The 9438-nt window shown below is 38.5% G+C and overlaps 1 pseudogene across 1 annotated transcript; it reads left to right on the plus strand.

The window, feature by feature from the left end:
* Positions 1 to 880: 880 nt before the first annotated feature.
* On the plus strand, positions 881 to 2503 carry LOC308640284 (TNF receptor-associated factor 4-like; annotated as a pseudogene). Its single transcript has 2 exons — positions 881 to 1640; positions 1869 to 2503. The product of its transcript is annotated as a TNF receptor-associated factor 4-like (transcript).
* The last annotated feature ends 6935 nt before the right edge of the window (positions 2504 to 9438 follow it).

Genomic DNA, 9438 nt, shown 5'->3' on the forward strand with positions numbered 1-9438 from the left:
TGTGTCAAATGATTACTATGTGGTAGCCAAATTATAATATTTTAAATTTGATTCTACAAAAACAAATATAGCAAAACCAACCATAAGTGGACAAGAAGATAAAGCTTATAATTTTGGTACTCACATGCCTATATATAAACAGCTGCTGCTATTTAAAGATGATTACACATCTTTTTGATGTGTTCCCATTTATCCTGGATTACTTTCAGTTTCTCACAAAACAAGGTGTTTCAAGCACATCATTTATTTTTTTGTTCCAGACCTGTAATTAGCCATTTATCCTATAAGGTCTGTTTTCTGTTAGAGGAGGAATGTCTGACCAGTATTTGTGATGGTTGTCATTATTGCATTTGGAGTTTTCATGTTAAGGACAGTTATTTTTATATATATTCGTTTTAATGGTTTTTTTAGTTGATAATGATCCTTTATTGAGGTATGGTACTGGGAATCAAACCCAGTGCCTCACATATGCTAGGCAAGTGCTCTGCCACTAAACCATAACCCCAGCCCCAAATGTGCATATTTCATATAGAAAACATGCAAGAATCTTTTGTATATATCCTGATTTGCATGTATATATTCATATAATAAAGATTTATACTGATATACTGCATATGCATATGTAAAAAAATATTCAATTTAGAATTTTCTTATGAATTAGAAATAGTCCAAATATTCTTTAAGTATTCTGTTTTTATATCTGTAAAATAATGTAGTATGCAATCATTTTTTAAGTGAAGAGAGATTTATAGAGTATATAATATTTCAAATATAAAGCATATTTAAAACACTTAGTGGCTTTGGGCGGGGCTGCCAGTCCATGCCGCCAGGGGCCGCCACGTGCCCAGCCCCGCTTGCCCTTGCCTGCCACTCTCCCGCCATGCGCAGCTTCCACTACAAATTTTTGGAGAAGCCCAAGGACCAGCTGCTGTGCCCTATGTGCAGGATACCCATGCCTGAGCCCCTGCAGGTTTCTACCTATGGCCACCGCTTCTGCGACACCTGCCTGCAGGAGTTCTTCAGTGAAGGAGTCTTCAAATGGCCTGAGGACCAACTTCCACTGGACTATGCCAAGATCTACCCAGACCCAGACCTGGAGGTCCAGATGCTAGGCCTGCCCATCTGTTGCATCCACAGTGAGGAGGGCTGCTGCTGGAGTGGGCCACTTCATCATTTACAGAGACACCTGAATACCTGCAGCTTCAATGTAGTTCCCTGCCCCAATCGCTGTCCTGGCAAGCTGAGTCACCTTGATCTGCCTGCAAACTTGCAACACGACTGCCCCAAGCGGCGCCTCAAGTGCGAGTTCTGTGTCTTTGACTTCAGTGGGGAAGCCTTTGAGAGCCATGAGGGTATGTGCCCCCAAGAGAGTGCGTACTGTGAGAACAAGCATGATGAGGTGACTACTGGCCCAGCATGCAACTTCTGAGTGTCCAAAGTGCACCCAGCCTTGTACCTATTGCACAAAGAAAGTCAATAGGTACAGTCACCAGTACCAGTGCCCAAGGCTGCCTGTGCCCTACCCTAACCAGTGTGGCATGGGCACCATGGCTCAGGAGAATCTGCCAAATCATCTGATGGACAGCAGCAGGACTGCCTTGGTGCTATACCCGTTCAAAGACTCCGGTTGCATGCACAGGGTCAGATGCCCCTTCTTCCTGTCAACCCCTCTTTAGCCCATGAAGTCCTAAATGAAGGCTAGGGTTCCTGGCAGTTTAGTTCTTTGAGGTCCTTCCCCCTGCTGTCCAGCTGCAGGTGCTTCCTAGCACCCTGTCTTCCTCATGCAGAGTTGGGCGCCTGCTACCCCTGTGTCTTCCTCTTTTGATAACAGTCCTCCCTTCCCTAATTGCCTGGGGCTTTTCCAACAGTGCCCTAAGCTGCCAATGGTGCGGCATGTGGAGGAGAGTGTGAAGCCACCTCTGGCTATGATGTGTGCCCTGGTGAGCCAGCAGTGGCAGGAGCTGCAGGAGCTGCAGGAGTGCATGGAGAGCTGGAGGAACTATCAGTAGGCAGTGATGGATTTCTCATCTGGAAGTTTGGCAGCTATGGGCAGAGGCTACAAGAGGCCAAGCCCAACCTTGAGTGCTTCAGCCCAGCCTTCAAAACACATAAGTATGGTTACAAACTACAGGTATCTGCACTCCTCATTGGCAACGGCAGTGGTGAGGGCGCATATCTCTCTCTGTACATTCGTGTGCTACTAGGCACATTTGACAGTCTCCTTGAGTGGCATTTTGCCCGTCGTGTCACGTTCTCCCTGCTAGATCAGAGCAACCCAGGGCTTGCTAAGCCATAGCCTTTCATTGAGAGTTTCCACTCTGACTCAAACTGGAAAAATTTCCAAAATCCAGGCAGGTGGTGAAGCTCCTAGGATGAGAGTTCTCTGGGCTTTGGATATCCCAAGTTCATCTCCCCCCAGGATATCCGAAAGGGAAACTATGTGCAATGTGATGCAGTTTTCATCTGTGCCTCTGTTGAACTGCCCAGGAAGATCCTCAGCTGAGTGCAGAGGTTGCAGGCTCAAGGGGAGAAGGGGGTATGGATGGGACATGACTTATCAGGCTACTGGTTGAAACTGGAGAGGGGGCTGGAACCCCTTTCAGCTGCTTATGCTGCCTAGGTTGTTACCCTGTTCTCCCCCTACCACCACCACCCACAGGTGCCTCCAATTGATGCTTCAGCCCTGGCCCATGCTGGAAGCAGGTCTATGGGATTCAAGGGCTGGAAACAAATGATCCTAGGACCTGTCTCCCATCCTGGGCAGGGCAGGTATGCCTTGGTGCCGGCCACATTCTACCTGGACTGAGGTACCTGCTCATGTGCTATGTCCCAAGAGCCATAGGGGGAAGGGTGGGGAAGGGAGGTGTAGTTTAAAAAATCTGTCTTGAGATTGATTTTCTTTCCCCAGCTGTGTCCCTTCTGGTTATTTATTTCCTTAGCACCAGGAAGGCACAAATGGGAGCTCTGATTTTTAATAAATTCTGAATTGTATTTATTAACTTGGTTCTGGCCTGTCTCCTCCGAGTTAGTTAAGGGCCTGGGAGGTTGGGGCTAACTATGCAAATGACCACTGAGAGAAGAAGTGCTGCCAATATGACCCCAAGATCAGCTGCCCTGCTGTGTCGCCGTCTGGTGGGCACCAGGGGGAACCACAGCAGGCATTGGAAGAGACCTGTTGCTCTCTCTTGGTGGTTAAATGGGAAAGGTTAAGCTTTAGGATAAGGCTGGAATCCCCAGTTCTTTACTCACCAAAAATTGAATACCATGTCATAAGTAAGCCCCAGCCCCAGGTCTCTGGTTTTTGGGATTGAACCCAGGGACACTTCATTAATAAGCTACATCCACAACCCTTTTTTATTCACAGGGGTCTCAGTTGCTGAGGCTGGCCTTGAACTGCGATCCTCTGCCTCCTGAGTTGTATCATAAAGCCAGGCTCCTGCTGACAACTGCCATTTATTTAGTACTTTCTGGTTACAGACACTGCCATGAACTTAATGCAAAATATTTCTTTCCACATAGCAGTCAAGTTAAATTAACTTTTACATCATAGTTAAAGGACATGTCTTAAGTGGGCCTTATTGAAGTTAATGAGACAATACATGTTTCTGACAGTTATTCTAAGTGCTTAACAAATGTTAACCTAACTGAAGCAAGCCTACACATGGGGACTGAATGGAGGGGTCTTCAATGTACAAGGCGAGCTAGTGTTGTGGCTCAGTCATAGAGTGCTTGTGTAAGACAGTGGGTGTAGAGCACTTGTGTGAGACACTGGACTCGATCCTCAGCAACATAAAGAAAACAAAGGTCTACAACTAAAAGAAAAAAAAACAGACACAAGACACTTCAACTTTTTTGTCTATCCTTCATATAGGCCTCAGTGGCCACCTGCAGTGACCCATACTTTACCAGCAAGGAACATTAGTGAATTATCAGTACTCTTTCAGCTGGTCTAGGACAGGGCTGAATTTCTCTTTTTCCCCTGGTGCTGGGTATCTTTGTGCATACTACCTATATGATCTACTGAGCTACAATTCCAGGCCCAAGATTTTTTTAAAACTAGAAATATCTGGAAATGTAGCTCCAATTCTGGCAGTACTATTGGGCTTGCATTTGGCAAGTTTCTTAGCTACATGGGAATGAATTCTGCTCAATTCTAGATTTTGTTGAAATGATTAAATTAACTAATAAAATAAAATAAAACACTGAGTGTGATAACACATCTTAAGTTTATTTTATTCTAATATTTCTAAAAACTTGCCAAGATGCAGAAAGAATCTTCCTGCCATACTCACACTCTACCTGTTTACCTCAACTTTACTCATAATTAGATTTAGATTTTTATTACCAGCAGATAAATGCTGAAATATTTGACTCCCAAATTAACTAGAATGCTGTTGTGGATTGCACATAGGGATCCATGTTCCAAAAACCTGTCAATATATTTGGTGGTAATTAAAATTATATCAATGGATTTTCCAAAATATTTCTTCAGAGGACCATATCATGAAGATTTTAGGCTGTGTGGACCAGAAGTTCGCTGCAATCATAGCCTAAAACTGCACTATATAGTAACTTAATTCATGATGGCATTCCAATAAAACTATATATTTCAGGAGAAGGGGGTGTAACATATTTGCCCAGTATGTATAAAGCCTGAGGTCAAATATCTACACTTCATAACAAAACAACAACAGAAGCACTTGATTTGCTAAAACATACTACATGCTGGATTTTATCTTGATCTGATGGTCCATCATGGTGCTAGTGCATTGAAACTTCAGTGGTACCCTGCATGCATGTCATTTTCTTTTCTATACACAACACACTTCATATGGACCACACCATTTTTCTACACAGAGTTTCTGTACAATTCAGTTTATAAAATAATAATATTTTCTGAATATGCCCTCATATGTTTTGTTATTGAATTCACCATTTCAATATGAATAAGTACTTTGAACATCTTTTTATGTACAGAATGCATTTATTTTATTTATTTATTTTTATGTGGTGCTGAGGATCAAACCCAGTGCCACACAGGTGCTAGTCAAGCACACTGCCACTGAAATACAACCTCAGCCCTGAACATCTCAAGTTCTAGATAATTATATAAGTCTAGATATACTGGCCATTTGAAATTCTATTACTTGTGAGTCTTTATGATGAAACAATTCTGTAAGATAATTTAATTATGTAAGATAATATTTTCATGTTATACATTATACTAATAACAAAAGTAATCCTATAAAACATGGAATAAGTTTTAATTCAAATAAATTTTGTGGCATGTTGGGAATAAATACCTGTGTCTTGGATAAGACATAGTAATAGATTTGAAAATGCCTTCCTCTAGCACTTACCCAGGAACCTTCTCTGTTTCCTCTCTATCCAGATTTGGAGCAGAGGCTTTCAGGATGGGGTTATATAGTACCAATAGCTTTAGCTCATCACAGTAGACTGGAAATCTTGGTTTGAGAATAGCTGTGTTACTGTAGACAGAGAGGGAGTCCCCAGTGGAAAACAGAAAACTTTTTTTTTTCATTCTCAGTTATAAACAAGCACCATCTGGATTAAAATTTTGATTGCACTTCTCATTTTCTAAAGAAAGTGACCCAAGGATTTTTATGTGGGTACTAATCATAAAAAAATTAATTGATGACATCACATGTGTCTCCTAAAAATATTAAGACACCCATTATCAATTTATATACCTCACAGTGAGATTTAAATTCTAAATGATTTGGTTGTTAGAAGAAAGCATGGAGACTGAATTGGGACAACTACTTCTAGAATGAAAGGAAAGGAGTTAATAGGTATGAGAAAAAACAGATAGAGGAAAGAGAATTAAGAAGAAAGGAAGGAATTCATGACCAATGGGATTTTGATAATTGCACAGGAAGACAGGTTAAAGAGGCCTCCTGCCTGTGAGGGAGCCAGGTTTCTCTGCACTGAGGTGATGGTAACTTCCCTCAATAACTGTGGGTCCTCAGTTATTCTACCATTTTAGTCCATTTCTTCACTTCTCTCATTCAAGTTAAGCTTGAATTTTCAGATTTGTTCTCTTTGTTGAACTAAAATCCATCACAAAACCTACACAGGCCATGGCTTCTCTTGGAGGTAATTTCTGTAGCTTCTATAGATTGTAGCTTAGCCAAGAGCAGGTGATGTGAGAATCTTGGATTTCAGTCCAAGAGTACTCTCTCCTTCTCACTTTAGTCTCTGTAAAAGGAAATGTCATTGCTGTTAACTTTGGCTAACTAATATAGGGGAAGCTCATAACTAGCCATGGGTGTATCCACCTATTGGGACAGAAATGATTCACAGGCCTTGATCCATGCTTCTGGTTGATAGTGTCAGTTACTACTAAAGTCCAGAAATTGATCACCCACAGGTGGAAGTGTTATGCTATTTAAAAAATGGAGAAAAATGTGGGGCTGCCCCAATGTCAAATATCAATTACTCTTTCCATCAACAGCTCTGTTTATAACATCAGAAAAAAAAACTGTATTTAATATGTTCCAGCACTGTTACTTACACACATTATCCTGCTGAATACCCATCAAATCTTATCAGGTAGCTAGAAGAAAATTATTTTTAAAATATTTTTATTTGTAAACGGATGCACTACCTATACTTTATTTGTTTATATGGTGCTAAGGATTGAACCCAGTGCCCCACACATTTGAAACAAGCATTCTACTCTGAAGAAATTCTCTGAATGACCACACCTTCCATTACTGAAACACAAGGCTCTGACCAGTCAATACATTTCTTGTTGACTTGGGCCTTCTCCCAGATCTGATAGCAAGGCTAGTCTTCAGGTGTAGTCATAACCAAGGGCATTGAGCTACACTCACCTATTCCTTTTTAACCCTACCTGTTCCCTCATTTGAATGGCTTCTTCCAAATAAAAAGATTAAGCACATTCTCCTCTCTCTCTATCCATGGACCCCCATAGGTCAGAGAAGCCATCACAGGATGCAAAGAAAAATGTATTTCTCTGTCTCTGTGTGGTTATTGCATGCAGCCCAGTTCACCTAGAGTGACCTTGAGTGTTTAGTCCTTAGAACTGACAATTGGTGGCCCATGCTGTTTCTCCAGGGTACATTCTATAAATTTAATGAGTTTGAAATCTCTTCATAAGTTAAGTGCACTTAAGGTTTCAAAATATTTTGTACACAATTGTAGAAAGTAAGTGAATTATAAGAAAAATCTGTGATGTTAAACTTTTTTTTTTAATATCTGGGAATATTTATCTTTAGAAATATAAAAAATTGCAATGTTAGAGACCTTAAAAATTTTAAAGATTTAAAGATTATTAAGATTATTAATAGAATATATTGTTAAGTTCAGTCCTCTCCCATGAGAAAATCGCTTTTATGGACTTTTTTGGATTGTGTTTGTGAATCTTTACATCTTATAAAAATAGGTAAAGATTTGGGGGTTTTATATGCTAGAAATCCATGCTTGGAGAGTGTAAGAGAAAAAAAAAGAATTATGATTATGATTATGATTATTTATGATCAGATTTTATAAGAAAGATTTTCTATTTCTTGAGAGGGAATTTATTTTTTATTTTTTAGTTATTTTGCTGTTGTATAAAGGTGCTCTAACAATTTATATTAAACCTTTTTACCAATTTCTTGTCCTACCCTATCAGAATGGCTGAAACCCAGCCTCTATGGACAAAAGAGTTTAGCTGCTTTTCCTATGTGGTCTGTAACTAGACCCACCATCAGCAGAGCTTTTAACCATTAAACAACCTGGCCTGGATGCCAAAGGCAAACTGCCCTAAGATCTGATAGTAACACTGGCATCTGCCTTTAAAACTCACTTTTAATGTACCCATATGCTGCAAGGAAAAATACAAAGAACAAACAACACATACTGCAAGAACAGGTGGTAAAGACAAAGCAAGCCACTGCACACTAGTCAGATAAATACAAATAAATCAAATGGAATTAAACCTGCTCTTGAAGCCTTTTTCCAAGACAATGAGCCACCAGCTCCAAGCTGTTTCCATCACCACAGTAACAGCAGGAAACGAGGCTAGCCAATTAGTCTTCCTGGTTCCTCCTTTCACATTTTTGGGTGCTTCCCATTAATCTTTCCCCTGTCATTCAACCAGGACATCTGATCTTGCCTCCAGACACTAAACTGTACTTTCAGTTTCACACAGACGTCCTACTGAAACTACATAGAGCCTACATTTTTATGAATTCCCACCTGTAAGTGCTAACAAAATGTATCTTTTTTAGGCAAAATCTAATTCCACAGGTTTCTACATTGCAGCCCTAAGTCTGACTTGCTCTCAAGACTAAACAACTTGATTGTTTTTTATCCCTCAACAGCTTCTTTTAGGGTTTTTCATTTTCCTCTATATGGTTGTTACTAAATAATTTTTTTATTGATGAGAGGTATCAAGCATATGTTTGTTTGTATTTTACTTTCAATTTTGGAGGTTAAAAGAAAACATTTGTTCACCACAAGAAATAAAGCCAGCCATGCCCTGTGATGAGCAAAACATTGCTATTCTCATCACTGACTATATAATTAGAAGAAATAAGTATATGAATGCACAAAGATCTTATTATGTGACCTCACAAATATAAAAAAAGTGCACTACTAATCCAAGGAAAATTGAAATGGACTCAAATGTCTTAAGAAACAATCTGTATTTGGGGTAAAACTGGGAGTTCATAACCCACTTGAATCTAATGTATGAAATATGATATGTCAAGAGCTTTGTAATGTTTTGAACAACCAATAAAAAACCACGTTGTTAAAAAAAAAGTTAATACAATTGTAAATTATGCCCTTATTGTCAATATGTATTTTTTAGGTATTTGGATAACCAATATTTTCTAATCCAGAAAATAATTTGCATTCATGTCTAATTATTCAGTTAATATATGTTTATCTAATCATTTTTCTTCAACATGAAACATATAAATATATGTATATGGTTATATATATATATATATATATATATATATATCTGATGTGATATATATATATATATATATATATATATATATATGATGTTATCTATCTATAATTAGAAATATTTAAGATAAATGTATTTTACTATAAACTTACTTTCAAGAGATAGTCAAGTGATTTTTAATTCTCAAATAATTGAAGAAACTTTATAAGTTGAAAAACAAATGTAATTATTCCTACAAAAATATCTAAGGGCTTTAACTATATTTTAATTAAGATTTAACTGTATTTTATTTCTCTTTATCAATGTACAATAATTTGTTTATATTCTAAGATTTTCAAAAATTATTCCAGAATATAACCAGTAAGAATTCTAAAGGGAAAAGAAGGTACTTCCACACAGAAAAAAGAAATCATCTTTGATTAAAACAAAATCTTTATATTCTAAATTTTAATAATAAAATTATTTTCCTAATTAGAAAAATCTATATCATT

The sequence above is a fragment of the Spermophilus citellus genome (assembly GCF_964194105.1).
Source record: "Spermophilus citellus genome assembly, contig: SCAFFOLD_204, whole genome shotgun sequence".
Lineage (NCBI taxonomy): Eukaryota > Metazoa > Chordata > Mammalia > Rodentia > Sciuridae > Spermophilus > Spermophilus citellus.